We start from the raw sequence: 20,004 nt of genomic DNA, 5'->3' as shown, positions 1-20,004 counted from the left end.
CTACATACCAAATTTCATCAATATACCTCAAAATTTACTCAAGTTATCGTGTTAACGGACGGACGGACATGGCTCAATCAATTTTTTTTTTTCGATCTTGATGATTTTGATATATGGAAGTCTATATCTATCTCGATTCCTTTATACCTGTACAACCAACCGTTATCCAATCAAACTTAATATACTCTGTGAGCTCTGCTCAATTGAGTATAAAAACAAAATTTCTCACTTTATCCTCATTGAGAAACTTGCATTCATGGGTTTTCATTCCAGTATCCTCAAATGGATAAAATCATATTTACATAACAGGAGTTGCATGGTTGCTATAGATGATGAATTCTCGGATCCATTCATTGCTACATCTGGTGTGCCACAAGGTAGCATCTTAGGTCCTTTATTGTTCATCTTGTTTATTAATGATATTTCTTTTTGTTTCAAATCCTCTAGATTTCTCTTATATGCCGAGGATCTTAAAATACATTCTTAAATAAGAGACTCGCGTGATTCATCGGCGCTTCAAACTGAACTTTATTCTTTAATTATTGTGTTATGAACAGGCTTTATATAAATATTAACAAGTGTTTCAAAGTGACTTACTGTAAAATGGACAAAACTTTAGATACTTGCTATTGTTTGACGGACTCGTGCCTTTCTGAGGTTAATGAAATTAAAGATCTAGGAGTGTATTTTGATAGTAAACTAAATTTTACTACTCATTTAAACTACATAATTACACATTTTTTTGGAACACTTGCCTTCGTGAAACGCCACTCTTCTAATTTTTCAGACCCATATACCTATAAGCTTTTGTATTCGGTCTTTGTCCATTCCAATCTGGAATACGCAGCTGTAATTTGGAGACCATACCATTCAGTCCATATCAATCGTCTGGAGAAAGTCCAAAAGTGCTTTGTTCGTTTTGCTTTACGCTCTCTTAACTTTACCGAACCGATTCGGTCGTACGTTGCTCGTTGTCGATTAATTAGTTTGGTATCGTTATCCGATAGCAGAATGCTGTTATCGGTTACATTTATTATTGATCTTTTCTCTGGCAGGATACATTGTCCTTCCTTACTTCAAATAGTTAACTTTAATGTGCCCTGCATAAATTTACGGAATTTTGTTGTTTTTCGTGTTGGAGTTAACAGAACAGTCTATGGCGGTTATGCTCCCTTGAATAGAACTATGTCTGATTACAACTATTTCTCGCATTTTCTGGATTTAGATTTAACGTATACCAAATCGGTTATACAGTTCAAACTAAAAACCTATTTTTTAAGTAATACTTAATTTACATTAGTTCTACTATATTCTTGAGTGTCTGCTGCATATTCGACATAATATGTCGAAAGTAAGTAAATAGAAAATTTCAGGATTTGAAGGTAAAATGTGGCAATAATACGCTTGCAATAGTAATCCAAATCGATTATATTCCATACCATTAAATCTTATTGTTTCCTTGGTTTAGGTCCGTCTTTCTTCTGCAGTCATACCTTACTGCCAGCTATGACCAATACATCTCTTTCCCAGTAGGGCCACAACCCTTTAAACATTTTTATCGTGCAAGTCACTGATTCGATACTACATTTCTGAAGAAATGATCGTCGGGATCCCGCCATTGCTCTGAACTCTGATCAGCTTTCGGAAAGAACTGTTCCACCGTAGCGAAAAGACATTTATGTACATACAAAAGTGTACAACAATTTCGATGAGAATGGAAGTTTCTAAAGCGATAAGGTGGAACGTGTCGAGATAAATAATATTTTTGTATCGTGAAAGTAACTGTTTCGGTAGGAAATTTTGAGAAGTTGAAGTTGGCGAAGGATATTCATACCGATGTCAAAAAAATCTTTCAAGAAAAGTGGACAAAAACCTAGAAATCTACTTGTGAGACAGAGAGAGAAACCGTTGCCATGTTTTTCCAAAGCTATATTAACAGGAAGCACACTGGGAAGTAAAGTTCGTCTTCCTTAAGTAAAAGTACGAAAGTACATTTTAGACACAGGAGTGGCATCGGGCCATGACCAATAACAGCATATCGACTACTGAGTGGAATATCACCATATCTCAGCTGCCGTTTCGAAAATAGCCTACCTTAGAATTTTCAAACTTCATCTCTTAAAATCCCCAGCTATCGTTAAAATGGATTGAAATTATGCTGAGATAGGGCGTTTTTGAAAGAATTTTGAAAAAGCATTCTCGGAACGGCAACTGAGATAGGGTGAGCAGTCAACATGCTTTCGAAGCACATACCGGAAAAATAATCGTGTTAGGTGAATTGATAGTGATTATTGCACTAAACGGCTTAACCTAGTAATGCCAGTAAAATAATTCTTTTCATCCAAACTTGACAAAACTTTTTAATAAGCGTATGCGTCAAAAAGTCAATGAGGAATTATCTCTACCGCCTGATCAAATGTCAGCTTCTGCTAATTAGAGTCAGGTGCTAAGAACATAAGCAAACAGTGGAATTTTTCACAATAATTACACTGTACAACAGAAAAACTTTTCCAAAGAATAAAATCAGCGTGGTATTTTTAAGAAAACGGTCTTGGTAGATGTTATTTTTGGACATTATTACGTCGGAGTTATTTTTTGTTTGCATTTAAGAATAAGAGGTGACCCCTTGTCTTTGGTCAAGTTGTAAAAAATCTGAGGTTGTTTATACATTGGCTTCCCAGAAAGTAAAGATCGCTGTACAAAGCATAACATTTCATACTTAAACTTCAAATCTCTACCATTAGTCCATCCATAGTTATTTTACACCATGACATGTTGATCAGTAAGTAGAACTTCCTCATGCCCTGAGGAAAATTTTGAAAAAGTGATGAAACAAGAAATGATCGCAACACAAAGTGAGTCTTCCGAATTCTGTGCACGTTGTTGAAGGAGAGATTGTGACCATAGTTGCTAAACTATAAGTTTGAGCATAAGAATGTATCTATGCAATACCACCTTTCAGAAAAATATCATGTTTACTTGTTGTCAAATTGCTGTTGTACAGTGTTATATGGCAGCCATACACACAAATTGATGGAAGGTATTTTAATATTTGCTCTTTACTCCTGATAGTTTAATAATTAGCATGAATTAACAAATCTTGCATTACGAACGTAAGTATTGTTAATCCCGAAATTGTGATAATTTTTAAAATACAAATTCATTTATGTACTTTAATGACAGTATTGAGAAATATCTTGGGTGTAGTTGGGCTTGCCTTCGTTCATAGCTACACACGTTATTCTTGGTCAGATATTACATGCTCCTGTTATATATTGCACCTTTGCCGCATAGCTCTGTTGATCCAAACATTTCCTCCATATTTTCTCTTCTGAGAGTTCTTTGGCCTTGAACTGCTCAGGAAGTTGAAAATCCAGATGAACCTTCCAGTGTCAGTCAACGTCATTTAGTAAAGCTTTGTACTGAAATGAAATTCAGACATAGCAATATGAAGCTTCTATTAAGATGGAAACAGAGATATTATGAATATTGATTCCGAGATTGTTTTAACGTGCTGCCGGATCGTTTTTCCTATGAAATAGATAGAGCACATTTAGGTTAACGGCAGAATGCTCGCTATGAGCTATGCTAGGCGGGAAGCGCGTTAGGGAACTTAGAATATACCTCGGGCAGGTACGTCTGTCGTAAGAGGGATATAATATACCCAAATGGTTAAAGGGGCTCCGACTCATTTGTCAACCTGACCCACTCTTCAGCTGACGAGGTTCTGGTGACCAAGTTCCTCTAGGAACTAGGAGGTGGTATTCAGGATGGCCTAGAAGGTTCAATGTGGTCATATTACATCGTCCCTGAGATTTTCGGTCTTGTACCTTAATGGTACTTGTTACTACAACGTCCCGGATCTATATCCGGCAAAAGACAATCGACATCGCTAACAATCGTCAAAACCGACGCGCATCGTCACTTTACGTCAACTTATTATTGTTGAACCAAAAATTGCCATTTTCGCTTCTCTGTAGTCCGATTGCGAATCGTCTTCACTATTTATCAAGGAGTGTGTACGTTATCATGTTCCATAATGAAGGGTTGAATAGCAAAAGTTCGAGGACTGCGTTTTGGTATCTGAGTGGGCGATAAAATAAAAATGTAAAAAATGTTAGGACACTTTAAAATTTGAAAATTTAGGTCATAAAAATTGTAATGAAGTTTGGGGAGTTCCTGATAATTATACACCTTCTGCTATCGTTCGAATCGCTGAACTGATGAATAAATAACTCCAATATAAAGTATTGAAAAATGGTCTTTATTTAAACTACTTGGGGAGTAGTACTTCACAATAACAATTAAACTTCATTAATAGCGTGCTTAAATCAACTGATACTGAATACTTTGCTTGCGCTACTTTTATACTCTCGGACGTTTCACGAACATGCCTTCTAGAACAGTTGTATCTCATGCTTGGTTATTTAGCTATATATGTACATGTATATCTGTAGTTTATGTTTTTCTTCTAGCCATATGCGTGTGTATGTGTGAGTAACAACTTCTGCTCTTAGCCGCTGGTTTCATATGTGTATGTGAAAAAAGCAGCTTGAGGCACAGCCGGTTATGTGTACGTGTGGCTGGTTGCTTCAATGTGTACATTAGGGCGGGTCGATTTAAAAATCGCTCAATGCTCTGTGAAAATCGTATTCTAGGGATCAAAATAAGAAACTTTGCCGAAGGAACCATACCTCTAAAACGATGATGTCCCCCCCCCCCCCCTTTGGGTCGAACTTTTGGGTAGGGGCAATTTCAATTCTACCTGCTGTGCCTTGTGGTGGCTTAAAAAAAAAACACAAGCAATTTTACGATCTGCAATTGTGTCACAGTGATACCTTCATTTTTTAAAACGGTTAAATGAAAAACCCACACAACTATGTTTACGACTGGCAAATGCATCACAGTGATGCCTTGGTTTTAAAAGGGGGTTGTAAAAACGCTAATTTCTAATAATTTTTTTTAATTTCTTTTCTATTACTAAGTTAAATTAATTTTTTCATTTACATATGTTCTGACTAAATAAATTTCTAAAGAGAAAAATAAACTCCAAAAAGAAAAAACATAGGCATTTCAAAGTGGGATTTTTCAAAATTTGCCCCTACGATCCGAAGGGGGGACATCAGAATTCGTCTTAGAGGTATGGTTCCTTCGGCAAAGTTTCTTATTTTGATCCCTGGAATATGATTTTCACAGAGCACTGGCGATTTTTTTGGCTCCCCACAAATCGACCCGGCCTAGTGTACATGTACATAATTGTGGCCACTTGTTTTATTGTTGTTGTGCATTTATTTACTAGCAACACAGTGATGCATAGAACCGCAAATAAGCGCCACTGTATAGTAGAAAGAACAACTTTGCGGCCAAATAGTCACGGCATATCTTTAACGGCTTCTGTTTTAAGCAGGTATCCAAACAGTTATTTCTTTTATATTAAAAGGCCCTCGGAAAAAATTTATTAATAAATAAATGTCTGGATTTAACTTTCATTTGGAGATTTTTTGAGAAATGAAAAGATTGAGTCATGCATACCCCGGGATCCCACAAACTTTTACCTAGGACAATTAATTGACCCATCCTTTTCGACTCAGAAATAGAAAAGAACTATTAAACAAGTGGCTATGCTTTCGTCCATTTCAATACTTATTGGCGCATAGGCAAGTCAATATAAAATAGGTTTTATATTTAGTTATAGATAGCTCATAGAAATAATATCAAAAAGCTGCAACTAAATTTAAAACCTATTTTATTTTGTTTATGACAATGCGCCATTGAGTTTGGTTTCATTTAAGCCAATGTACCAGTTTCGTAAAGATATCTCAATTCTTATTCAAGTTGTCGAGTTAACGGGCTGCTGATTCAATCAAGATCAATGCGGGTGACTTTGATATAAGGAAGTGTATATCTATCTCGTTTCATCTATGCCATTACATAAAACCGCTTTCTCATCAAAATTATAACAACATAGTGTACATTTGTAGTTGTGTTCATAAGAAGTGCCAGTCGCTGGGTATAAAGCTTCTTTTGAAAGTAGCATAGATCCTCATGCAGAGGCTTACACAACTGACTACTCCCAGGCCCTGGTGATATAAAAATAGGTAGTCTCGCTAGATTTGAAACAGTTGACTTTTCAAAGAGTACTGGTTGCGATGTAGCACACTTCAAAATCTGTTTAAGTGAAGCCGTGTTCCCTACTGGGTATTCACACATTTGTATGTATGTTTATGTGGTATGTATTCATCATAGTTGTGGGTGCTCAAATTCGACAATTTTCATATTTATCCACTATAACGTAGCTGCCACACTTAACAAATAATTTATTTATTTGCTTTCACTTTCCTTTCATGCAATAAAATATAACACATTGTATGTATGTATAAACTGTCGTCATATATAATGGGTTGAGTTCTGAAATGCTGTGGGTGACATTTTTTTTTGTAAACAAATAAACAAATTCCGCAAATCCTCATACAAAATGAAAACGAAAGTTATTATGAGAATGAAATGGGTAGGGAAAGTGCTTGTTAAGTGGAAGGAAAATATTTGTATGAATACTATTTATTGTTACGTACACCTGATAACCTGGAAGAACTTCTTTTTTTTTTTTTTGAGTTTCGTGGAAGAAGGAAATGCTTTATGCACTGACCGGGATATGTAAGCCTTACTGCAAAAGTCCCCAAGTGCTGGACTCTCTTCTTTCATGAAGGGAGACTCACTAAAACCCCACTCCTTAAGGCCGGCGCGATTCCCCCTACCTGGAAGTACGTTTAGCATTACTTTGGGCACCTACGTGAGCTTCATTTATACTCTCCTGCTAACGGGCTGGCCATCAATTTTCTCGTTTGCTGGGAAGTATATGCTGCACACGTGTGCGGACTGTATATCATCTGTCGCTTCGGCAGGTCATTTTATTAATGGCACTGCCTGGGCGTAGGTCGCCAAATATCTCTTCCACACTCCCTTGCTGTTAGGCAAATGCTCACATTTGAAGCAGATGTGACGTCATATTTTGCACAGAACAGGCAGTTCGGATTTGCAAATTTGCCCATGCTGCGCATTTATTTGCTGAAGTAACAATAACCCGTTGGAAATTGAGTCAGATTGTAGTCGATTTCTTCGTATTTTTACCTCAACCATGGATTCAGTTTAGGAATTAGGTGCCAGCATTGAATCGATTATTCTGGCACCTGTGTGGCAACAGCAGCACTACTCGCTTTCGATCCGCTGTCGTATGTTGGCCTTTCTTTTCTCAGCGATAAGATATATCAATAAGGCTCCCGCAACGACCAGGACCGTTTCAGCCGAGACTCTGCGGTAAGCCAAAGCTACTCGCAGCGCTACTCTGCATTGGACCAAGGTGAGGACGACTCGGTTCTTGCGATATTTCATTGCGTTCGCCAAACTTCTGCATTGTATAACAGCATAGATTCCGAGGCTGATGCAAGCAGATTCCTTGTGTGCGCAGCAATATCGCAGTCTCCTTTTGTATGCTCCGAGAAGTTGTGATACTGTCCAGCCGTAATGTTAATGTTAGTGGACACATGCCTCTTCGTAAGGGTAACGATCTCCGCTTCTGAAGCCTGTAGTTTTCTTCATAAAGTACTTTGTTAATTGATATTTATTGACGTTTAAAATCAGTGAACTTATATCATTTTTAACATTTTAGTTGAGAAAACAGTTTTGTTCATAAGATCCAAAAACCAACTTAAAAATTATAAAAGTGAGTGAGAGGTTGCCTCACCTGTGCCGATGCTAAAACAACTGGTGAATTCACTGTTTCAGTACTAATGACTTCCACTGCCACACATTTTCCATTCATTCTCGTGTGCTATTAATTCACAGCTCTGCCACAGGTGGGCTGGCTGATGCTGCGTTGATTTGCGTTTTTGCGCCGATACCCAGACTTGCATTGTATTTCTATGAAGCCATAACTTGTAATAGTCACTTGCATCAAACAAGGTCTAGCAAAATCTGTGAATTAATTGACGGTTCTCTGACTTATGTAAAAGTAGGCAGAGAAAGAATACTGCGCGTCAGGGTACGATTATTATTATGAGTTATTTCACGTCGGATCAAAAGTAGATATGGTGTACCAAAAACAACTATCTTTTCATAGAGTCCCAGAGAAAAACTTAATGGGGAGATGTCAGGGATGAAATTTTGTTTTAAGACCCTGCCAAAAGTGAAACGGATCTATCAGAGATATACATCTTCATTTATCTTACAGTATGTTTGGTCTCAGGCTGACGTTCACGGAATAGGAAACCACTAGCCTTTTTTAAGGATGATTGTCAAATTCTTTTTTCAGCGGTATTAAATGCGTTCAGAACTGGCCTGACTGTGCCTTCGTGCCCAAAGAGTTGGAAAGTTACCACGTGCCTGATTGCAGTATGGGTAGAGTAGTGATAGTGACACAGTGGTACACTCTTACTATAGCACCTGGTATTTCTCTTCCAATGTTCAATGAATGAGGTTTTAGGTAGGTGTTGATGCTCTCGAAGCGAAATTATCATTTCCTGTTTCGATGCAGGAATATGTCTTTTGATTTTCGGATGATAATGATGCTCAGGGTATATCAAATTTCGAAATACTGTCTTCTGAAAGGAAATCCTGTTGTCAAATAGCATAAGAAAATTTAAGATCAGCTGACCTATAGTCTTGTAGGATAAATGGCAAGGAAAAAAGGAAGTGAAAAAGGGAAAACTATGAGGGAGTGCGAAAAGGAAGGTAGTCGAGCTAAGTGAAAGGAAAGCAAAATTAAGAGGAAAAACGGAGAAGGTGAGGCAGAAAATCGAAAATTAAAGAGGGAGAATGAGCGAAAGAGAAGTGTGAAAGAAAGACGAAAGTTAAAATAAAGAGCCGAGGAGAGAGAAAAAGATGGCAAAATAGTAATATTGGGAAAAGAATAGAAGGCCCAAAGTAGCTTCAGAAATAAAAGTAGATTACAAGGGAACAATAAAGGACAGTTAAACCCTTTTGTTGTGAAGATCGGTTAGACCCGCGAATGATTTAAGGATTGTCGGATATAGATGCAGCATGCTGCAGAACTAGCGCATTAAAGAATCAAATTAGGTTTTTCGGAAACGGTACGATGTGACCACGGCGAGCCTTACCGGCCCTTGGTGACATACAAAAATTTAAAAGATTCAATGCCAAGAAGTGCCGATAATACAATAAAATCAACAACAAAGCTTTCAGGCGGACGGATTCCTATTGAAATTTGTAGGCTAGATACTTCGTTTTGACGATCCAATTCTTCAAATTCTTTTATTGCAGGTGTGACTTTTCATAATCTGATATCGAGCAAGAACGTGTGTGAAATTATCTCTTTTGTGTTTCGTAACAAAATGTCAACACGTCGTATCGAGCGTTCGAAAAATACTGTTCGATAGCAAATTAGCTGTCAAATTCCTTATTTGTAAACTGAATTTTTTGAAGAAATATTTTTTTTTCAGAAGTCAAGAAACAAGCCCTCTTCAAAAAATGCTCATACCGAGAAACGGAAACCAAAATGATTTGGTCCAGCGTTCGAATTGAAGTATGGAACAGACGAGTGCCGACTATAGAAATATGGAAAGCCACCCCAATATTTAGTCACAATGCATCAACACATAAAAAATTGCACCATTACACCGCTGTGTCACAATATTAAAGCACATTTACTAAAAATATATAACGATAAGCAAAAAATTATAGTGTCGCTATGTTTACATGTCTGAATTACCGCACAATCCTCTTTTAGGCTATCTGGCGGCATCTCGAAAATGTTCTCTTCTCTACCATTGTGTACCGTTATGGCCGCGTCAGAATGAACTTTTTCATATAGTTACGTTCAAAGCAATCTTATGCATGACAGTTACATCGCCATGATCACGCAAGATGTTGCGTTTGTAAATATGACGGAACTTCAGACTTAGAATCAAAGCTTTCTTCTCCAGTTTCAAAATTTCGCTAAGCACTGTTATAAATATTTGCACTATACAAGAAAAATATGTGGTAACGTATTTTGTCCCATATTATTTTGTTAAAATGAAGTTTATAACTGTGAAAAACGTTGGAAAAGTACCAAAGAGTGGGAAAAATAATTTCACTTCCAGCGTGTGGAAGCACTCATCATAGCCAATGCAAATATAGAACTCTTCTTCTTATGCTTTACATCAAGCAAGAGTTGAAGATTGCCAACTTTTGTATGTTAGATGGCGCTGCTGTCGTTCGATCTGCCGTTTTCCATAAAAATACGTGCAACCCACGCATCTATATGAAAAAGGTGTTTGTGACGCTGCCATTATGGCTCTGTGCTGTATGCTTTGCGTATACACTACGGCATTTCACTGTTGTTGCAATGGCTATGCGCATTATGAATGGTGTGTCAACTTTTGTTGCTATTTTTTTTTATACTCAGCGTGCTTTGCACACAGAGTACATTAACTTTGATTGGATAACGGTTGATTGTACAGTATAAATTAATCGAGATAGATATAGACTTCCATATATCAAAATCATCAGTGTCGAAAAAAAATTTGATTGAGCCATGTCCGTCCGTCCGTCCGTTCGTCTGTCCGTTAACACGATAACCTCAGTAAATATTGAGATATCTTCACCAAATTTGGTACACGAGCTTATCTGGACCCAGAATAGATTGGTATTGAAAATGAGCTAAATCGGATGATAACCACGCCCACTTTTTATGTATATATAACATTTTGTAAAACACAAAAAACCTGATTATTTAGTAAATAATACACCTAAAAAAAAAAAATAAATGTAAGGCGCGATAACCTCCGAAGAGATCTAAGGCCGAGCTTCTCTTCCAATTTACTCCAATAATACACCTAGAATGTTGAAAATTTGACATGTGGACTGCTATTGAGACTCTTGATAAACATTTTAAAACGTGCGTGGCACCGCCCACTTGGATAAAATCAATTTTACAAATATTATTAATCATAAATCAAAAATCGTTAAACCTATCGTAACAAATTTCGGCATAGAAGTTTCCTTTACTATAAGGAATACTTAGGAGAAAAATTAACGAAATCGGTTAAGGACCACGCCCACTTTTATATAAAAGATTTTAGAAAGGGTCGTAGTCGAAAATAATAAGCTGTATCTTAGCGAAAAGGAACTTTGTATCAATAGAATTCTACTTTTTAAATTGAATTATAATATTAAATTGGAAAACACTTAAAATTTTGAAAATGGCTGTGGCACCGCCCCTTTTATCACTAAGCAATTTTCAATGTTTCGGGAGCCATAACTCGAAGAAAAATTAACGGATCGTAATAAAAATAGGTACACAAATTTTCCCTAAAGCAGAAAATATTTCTAGTAAAAATGGACGGGATCGGTTAAAGACCACGACAACTTTTGTATAAAAGATTTTTAAAAATGTTGTAGACTAGAATAATAAGCTATAACTTAACAAAAAATAGTTTTGAGTCAATGATATTTCACTTATCAAGTTTTATTGTAAAAGGAAATGGGGAGACATTGTTTTTTTAAATCGGCGGTGCCACGTGTTATGTAGAAAAGTTATTTGTCTGAAATGAATGTGCAATTGAAGCTCACGCTGAGTATATAATGTTCGGTTACACCCGAACTTAGACACCTTTACTTGTTTGTACTAAAATTGCTATATTATGGCATGTCAACAATTTTCAAAGCGCTTCTCATACATATATAATATTAATTTAAATCTTAATAAACACACATATAAATGAAGAAGTATGAGAATTTGTTCATAAGAGAATCGCATGGTCGTACTTATTTCGACAAATCCTGCCGGAAATTAATACCATAGTAGTTGGGTTACTAATAGTCAATTAGAAATTTTCCCTAGAGGGAATTTTCTCGCATTCATATATCAACATAATTAGTGCGTTCCAATGGACAGTGATCTACATCCCGATAATAATTTAACATACAAATTCAACAAAAAAATTATCCATTGCATTTGCATGTTAAATTTTTATCGGAATCTAGATAACTGTCCCTTGGATCGCGCTGAATATCGGCGTTGATGTTGTATCTTCTTTCGATAATCTAGGCTCGATTTACCAAAATTCCTGAAAATGAAGAAAAATGGATTGATTTTGCGCCATAGAAACTATTCCCTTTATCTAGGAAAGTAGGTAGGTAGGTTGAACTGGCCGGTCCATGAGGACCGAAAGGAAAGTAATTTCCTCACATTTCTTGTTTCTTGGTCATAGGAATAATTTTCTTAAAAATGGATAAAATTGTATAAATAAATTAAAAAAATTTAATTGTGTAACCGTCACGGCCGCGGATCCCTAGTCGAGGTGCTCAACTTTACAGTCGACTACTCTTGTTCCCTGAGCTTATTCGTACATGTAACTGCTGTTAGAGATATTAAATCTAGTGTTTTTCATTGAAAAAAATGAAGAAAAATGTTTCCTCAAGTTAATAAAAAGTTTTATACAAAAATTAATTAAAAAAAAAAAAAATTTTAGTTAAACGGTTTTATTGAAAACAATATTTACATGAAGTAATAATAATACTAAAATCTAGAAAATAATTAGGTAGGTCCTAGGTACTAGTCATCACACTCCTCATCAATCTACGGTGTTGGTCAGACAATTAAATAAAAGCGTTGAACGCGTAAAATTTCTAAAAATGTGAGGCGTAGCATAACCTGATTAAGGTTCAGTTGGTCTTACTTATGACTATGAATAGAAATTTTACGCGTTCAACGCTTGTATTTAATTGTCTGATCAACGCCCTAGATTGATGAGGAGTGTGATGACTAGTACCTAGGACCTACGTAATTATTTTCTAGATTTTTGTAGTATTATTACTTAATGTAATTATTGTTTTCAATAAAACCGTTTAACTTAAACATTTTTTTTTTATTATTTTATTTTAAAATTTTTAGTCTTTATTTAATTGCGTATTATTTCTCATTCTATTTAGTTCATTTAGTGACTCATTATTACAAGGACTCTTTCCTGACAATTTGTTACAATCTAAGTCTTTAATACATAATCCTTCCAAAGGCTTTACTCGACTCAGCGCCACGTGTGCTTGTCCATCTTCGAACTCCAAAATATTTTGATGTCACTTCTACCGGACTGTATGTAATATTTGTTCCAAGTATTAGCCAAATCTCAATTCTTGCCGCACTTAGCGGGATATTTTTTATAAAGCGATTTCTATTTCTGTATGTATTATGTTTTCCAAATATGAGCCAAATCGGACCACAAATACGATTTTTTGATTATCTGGATTCTTGCGCCACCTAGCGGCGATTTTTTCTTATTATTGCATTGTCATCGGGTTCTGAACTATATTCCAAGTTTCAAGCTTGTAGCTTATCGGGAAGTTACTTAAATTTCAATTACAAAATTCGTGCCGGCCGTCCACCCCACCATGTCAAGTCAAGCTAAATAAAACCGTTTAAAAATAAGAAATTCTAACTCATTACATTAAAATTTTCCTCAATTTAAAGAAAATTTGTTTAGGGAAGCTTTTCCTCTTTTTAAGTGAGTGTTTTATCTGAGTATAGGATCAGCTACGCAGAGATAATTTTCTTAGGCTTCGATTTTGGAAACTTTAAGGATATTTTTCGGAATTTTATCCCATTTACATTAGTAATTCCAGCTTTATAAAGCTGTCCTTCACATTCTCACAGATTTTATCTAGTGCATAGTTTGAAATATTCAGTATAATGTCAGTCAAATCTTCACGATACGCCAAATCCTGGGGAAGAACCTGGAGAAAACCCTCGATAAGAGACGAGACGCGAACCATTTGTTTGAGGATTTCAAAGCCACTCTTAACATTGCCTGTACGCTGCTATTCGTTGGCCCATAACAAAGTCTTCCTCACGATGTGATTGGAATATAGTTTCATACTGAAATCCAAAAGTCCTCTCTCGGCGGTCGAGAATGACATTCTAGGAGGAAATGTTTTATAAACTTGCCGGCTAGCTACTATACTCTGACACAATAAGACCCTTCGAGTTCAAGACTACTCGCTTCTTTTTAGGGCTACTTAATAGCACATAGCTCTCCCCGACCCATGCATTTTCGCAGCTTCGTAAGCGCGGAAGTGAAGTTTTTGGTCTATTTTATATATGACTCGAAAAAAGTTTTATTTGATTTGAAAAAAGTTAAATTTCATTTCCAAAAAGTTTCATTTGACCTGAAAATAATCTAGCAGCCAAGTCGATGTTTGGGCATTCATCAAAGAGACCCACAGTGCTGGAATGCAAAGAAACATTGGAAAAACTTCGCTCAGGCCGAACTATACATTTTTACTCGGTTCACGGTCATAAAGGGATAGAAGGTAACGAAAAGGCCGATGCGGTGGCAAAGGAGGGTGCAACACTCGCTGAGTCGACGACAGACGTCCCAAACCATTTGGGCGAAATCAAAAGGAGACAGGAGTTGCATGTGATCCATCAAGAAGGAAAGTCAAAAAAAGTACAAAAGCGCGGGGCTGCAAAATTTCTAAGATCATGTGCAAAGTATACGACATTAGACTCGCAAAGTGACAAGACCCACAGTGCACGTTGCTTGTCATTCTGTGTACACAGTCATTCGCTTTGGATTGTATGTGACAAGAGGGCAGTGTTTTCGTATTTAAATGTTTTTTTGTTTTTCTTATTTTTTAATTCATCGCATTTTATTGTGGTTCATTTGTTATTTTCAGTTTTCGTTGCCTCTTATGCCGTGCGTCGTGGTATTGCATATTACCCCGTGTCCGTTCGCCGTTACATTTATTGACGTCTCCACTGTCGCCTGTCTGAGTTGCGACAGCAACGACGTCTTCTCTGTCTGCAATCCAGCCAATTTAGCCCGCAAATCAGACAGCTAGCTAGTTAGTCAGTTGGTCTAACTCTCAGTGTTCTTTTGTTAGTCTGTGGCGTATATCCATCCAAAGCGTGTCGCATTTGTGCTGTGCAAATCGGTTATATATATTATATATATACGATATTTGGAATATTCAGATCTAAATATACTTATTTTATATATAAAAATAATGCAGTGCAATTTAGTAAAAAAATATTTTAAAAATGTTTATAAAAATTATTAATAAATTTTAAATAAGCTTAAAAAGGCAAAAAATTTAATTTATTTTGAAAATTAAAATAATTGTTCTCTTTTGCAATGCGTTTTATTGCGTACATGCAACAAAACCAACATCGCTAATAGTGACGCGCCCTTATATGTGTATTGAACGGAAGTGAAAATTATCATATGTGTGTGTGCGTGAACACAAACACATACATAATTTACATGAATACTAGGTCGTTTCTTGATGTACGTTTGGATGCATGTGCACTCGCACTTTGATTGGAAAAAATAAAAAAATAGAAGTGGAAATATTAAAAATGTAAAAGGAAACAAAAATACCTATGTACATATGTGTGCATTAGACTGGGTCGAAAAAAAAAGTTGCTAATGTCCGCCCTTAAATTTGAAGATTATATTGAGAGGGTATTCGGAAAAATTTTTTTTATTTTTTTTTGGTCCTTCGAAATACAGCCAAAAAGGTTTTTTCGTTGTAACTTGGTTATTTGATGTCCGATTTTTAAAATTAATAAATCATTATTTTAGCCTTGAGTAGCTTCACATTTCCGTTTAATGTCCTTTTAAGCTATGAAGTCGTTTTCACATGATTAGGTCAGCTAACAAAATTTTACCCCCCTAATGTATGTTTTTTTCCTTACCAAACGAAAGTACTTAAAAATTCAAGAAAATGTTGCTTTGAAACCATATTACTAAAATAATAAACAAAGAAGTTATAGCACTTTCAATATTTATTGCAACTGTAATTTTACCTGATTCTTATTATACTTAGACCTGAAACTCGTGATGTTTTTGGAGGAAAAATTGCAGGGTTTGCATTGAAAAGTTAATAAAGATATGCCAAATATCATGAATAGGGGAAGTCAAAGTAAATAAGTGAGTCAACCCTGTTGCTTCGTATTTATAATAATAACACTATGCAACAAAATCTCCTTTTTTTTTCTGGGTATTGGACAAACCCACTTTTTTGTAGAGATTGAGGCTTAAGTAAACAAAGTACTATCTCTGTTTTTCGAACCGAAATTTTAGTTTTTTGTTATGCGTTCAGCAAATTGAAAAAGTAAAGGTGGAAAGTCAGAAGTCGTTCTCAGAAATCAGAGTCTAACTTTTCACCTCGTATAACAGCTGTTATACTAAATTTCTCAAAAAAAGAATCCAGCCCTTCTAATAAGGGAAAAGCGCGGACCACGCCCACATTTTTACTTGTTCAATTTGCTGAACGCGTTAACAAAAAAATAAAATAAAATTTCGAAATGTAGAATTTCGAACTTCAAACTTCGTAAGCCGATATCTATTTTTTGGAAGCTAAGTTCGAAAAACGAAGATATTACTTTGTTTACTTAAGCCTCAATCTCTACGAAAAAGTGGGTTTGTCCAATACCCAGAAAAAAAAGGAGATTTTGTTGCATAGTGTTATTATTATAAATACGAAACAACAGGTTTGACTCACTTATTTACTTTGACTTCACTTATTCATGATATTTGGCATAACTTTATTAACTTTTTCCTCCAAAAACATCACGAGTTTCAGGTCTAAGTATAATAAGAATCAGGTAAAATAACAGTTGCAATAAATATTGAAAGTGCTATAACTTCTTTGTTTATTATTTTAGTAATATGGTTTCAAAGCAACATTTTCTTGAATTTTCAAGTACTTTCGTTTGGTAAGGAAAAAAACATACATTAGGGGGGGGTACAATTTTGTTAGCTGACCTAATCATGTGAAAACGACTTCATAGCTTAAAAGGACATTAAACGGAAATGTGAAGCTTCTCAAGGCCAAAATAATGACATATCAATTTTAAAAATCGGACATCAAATAACCAAGTTACAACGAAAAAACCTTTTTGGCTGTATTTCGAAGGATCAAAAAAAATTAAGAAAAAATTTTCCGAAACCCTCTCAACATAATCTTCAAATTTAGGGGCGGACATTAGCAACTTTTTGTTTTTGTATGGGGACCAACCCAGTCTAGTGTGCATGTATTGATATGATTTAAAGTTACAAAAAAAAAATTCGTTCACCTTTAATTAAACACAAATTACTGCCGACGAAATCATATTCTTTGATAATTTATTAGAGTCCATGAGTCTGTCCAACGTTGGCGCATTTACACAGTTTTGGTGACATTGGTTTCGCTGAAGGAAAAAAAGTGAACAAATAATAATTACTAAGTAAAAAATTAAATATGCGCGCTAAAAATGAGGTGTGAAAAAATTGCCAAGTGAAAGCAGAAGTTTTAAATGGTTAGCCATCCGATGCGTGGAAAATTTGTGAAATGTAAAGGCATATATTAGATTAGTTTTTCAGAGGAGGAAGAATCGAAAGCCTTAAAGTCAGTGTGGGACTTTAATCGCACTAAATCTCCTACCATCTAAGTACCATTCCCTACTACGCTACATCCGTGGGATTTTGTTTAAAAAAATTTGCTATGCATAAGAAGCCATGAAAATATTATGTGATGAAAAATGTATTTGAAGAAAGTATCAACGATATTCATGAAACGTTTAAAGTTCGAAATCTCAAGCTTAATCGCAGTGTGGACACTCCGAACCAATGTACATGTATGCTCAATCTCAATTTGAGAGATCCTTTGAGAATTTACCGTATTCTCAAATAGTATAAACTAATGAAACACAATTGTACTGACTTATAATAATTGAATTTCAATTATTATGTTTTCTAAGAGAAACTGAGAAGAAAAAAACATTTACTGGCATATTGCGATGGAACCATTTCGAAAACTGCCAACGTAATCATCATCAGGCAATTTTGTAATGTTATCAAAGGTTTCACCGGGATTCGAACCGCGAATCACACGGTGAAACTGCAGTTGCCTGTAACCACTACATTTGTTTTTGTAAAGTTCTTCTTCGTTGCGAATGAGTTTCTCTTAGAAAACATAATAATTGAAATTCAATTATTATAAGCCGGTGGTTAAGCTCATGAATTCTTAAATATAAGTATAAACTGAACACACCATTAAACAAATATACAATTGTACTGGATTTTAAGTATTTTTGTTTTTCCATAGTTCTGATGCTTAGAAAATTCATATTCTCGAACCAACCCATATTGGAGGCGTGACATAAGATCAACGGCCATAATGTAAATTGAACTTATCACCACTTCCATTGGTCGCAAGGCTGGTTAAAGTCATGACCATATGATATGGTCACAACGTCAAATTTCTAGCCATTTCAATACTAAGAGGCGAAAAGGTCTATTGTATTGTTTTGCAATTCGAAAAGTTAGAGAATTTACAGCAACGTTTCACTATATTCGCAATAATTTTGTTAAGTCGAATGAGAAGAGAAATTAGTGTTAGTAAGAGTTGTGTCAATCAATTGACTGTAAAAGTTGTCAAGTTTAGGAATAAGAAAGTTTAAGAATTCAAATATATTCAATTGCGGCATAACAAGTAAGGAGGTCTAAGGTCCAGCGTGTGTTGTCATATATATGTATCAAGGATACATTCAAAGAGGAATGTCACGAACAATAACACTATGCTACAAAATCAACTTTTTTTCTGGGTATTGGACCAAACCCAATTTTTTGTAGAGATTGAAGCTTAAGTAGACAAAGTACTATCGTCGTTTTTCGAAGTTAACCTCCAAAAAATAGATATCGGCTTTCGAAGTTCGAAATTCTACATTTCGAAATTTTATTTTTTGTTTTGTTAACGCGTTTAGCAAATTAAAGAAGTAAAAATGTGGTCGTGATCCGCTCTTTTCCCTTATTTGACGGGCTGAGTTCTTTTTTTGAGAAATTTAGTATAACAGTTGTTATACGAGGTGAGATGTCAGACAGTCCCATTATAGTGGCTACTACTTTCATGTCTGCACATACTCTTCACTGGAATTGCTCGTACGGTGATTTTTCAATAAAAGAATTCAGCCATTCAACTAAAATAAGAAAAAGGCGGCCCACGACCACATTTTTACCTTTTTAATTTGCTGAACGCGTTAGCAAAAAAAAAAAAATATAAAATTTTGAAATGTAGAATTTCGAATTTCGCAAGCAGATATCTATTTTTTGGAGGCTAACTTCGAAAAACGGAGATAGTACTTTGTCTACTTAAGCTTCAATCTCTACAAAAAAGTGGGTGTGGTCCAATACTCAGCCGGCTGTTGCACAGTGTAAATGATAAAAAACCAAACACATATGCAAATTTCGTAAACAGCTATGAAATAGTCTAGAAACAATTTTTTTACCAAATCTTGTTAAACTTGGTCGCACTCTTTCCGACTTTGATTTAAACATTTTGCCGAGAGATTTTAAGTTGTTGGCAATAGCCTTATTTATTTTGATGTGATATAATTGACGAGCTTGAGGCGCACAATATTTATTATGTATGAGGTTTTTAATTTGGTCGATATTTCGACTTCATCCTTAGGATCGCATGAATATGAAGAGCTTAATAAAGCAAGACCCCGTACCTGTCTGACTTTTCTCATTTTATAAAAAATAAAGGGCAAATTTATTTTGAGTAAGTTATTTATTGTAAATTATTCCGCATTCTACAAATGTAATTTTCATTTCGATTAGCTATAAAAGCGTAGTTTTTTAGTTTTTGAAAACTTTTATTTATTTTTAAGTTTTAAGTCCGATGTATTTCCATATTTTCGAGTACGTTCAGATGTAGGGACAAATTTCCTGATCTAAATGCCGCCAGCATCTCCAAATGTACCACTCTTCTATTTCGTGGTTTCCCAATGGTTTGTATGCGGTAGATGGTATCACTGATCCTCTTCACAACTTTGTATGGGTCTTCCCAACTGCGCCGAAATTTGGATGGAACACCTTTCCGCCGGTGAGGGTTGTATAGCAATACCAAATCTCCCTCCAAGAGACCTTCCGAATTATTGTTCTCATCGTACCTGCGTTTCATCTTACTACTCATTATCCTGGATCGTTCCCTTGCACTCGGTTGTTTGGCCAATGAACTACTTTG

At 35.5% G+C, this 20,004-nt stretch overlaps 1 protein-coding gene across 8 annotated transcripts in view; it reads left to right on the top strand.

Annotated features, from left to right (window-relative positions):
• Positions 1-20,004, top strand: part of ITP (ion transport peptide) — a 248,134-nt gene that overhangs the window by 11,986 nt on the left and 216,144 nt on the right. For 4 of the 8 annotated variants that reach the window (XR_010951350.1, XR_010951347.1, XR_010951346.1 and 1 more), the window contains exon 1: positions 14,939-15,354. The exons of 1 other annotated variant lie outside the window; for it this stretch is intronic. The gene's annotated coding sequence lies outside the window, so the exon portion shown is untranslated. 3 more of the 8 variants (XR_010951345.1, XM_067776483.1, XR_010951349.1) reach the window with 2 other exon arrangements.

This window comes from Eurosta solidaginis, chromosome 3, assembly GCF_040869045.1.
Source record: "Eurosta solidaginis isolate ZX-2024a chromosome 3, ASM4086904v1, whole genome shotgun sequence".
Classification (NCBI taxonomy): domain Eukaryota; kingdom Metazoa; phylum Arthropoda; class Insecta; order Diptera; family Tephritidae; genus Eurosta; species Eurosta solidaginis.
The sequence above is the reverse complement of the archived record's forward strand: the minus strand, read 5'-3'. Positions and strand labels throughout refer to the sequence as shown.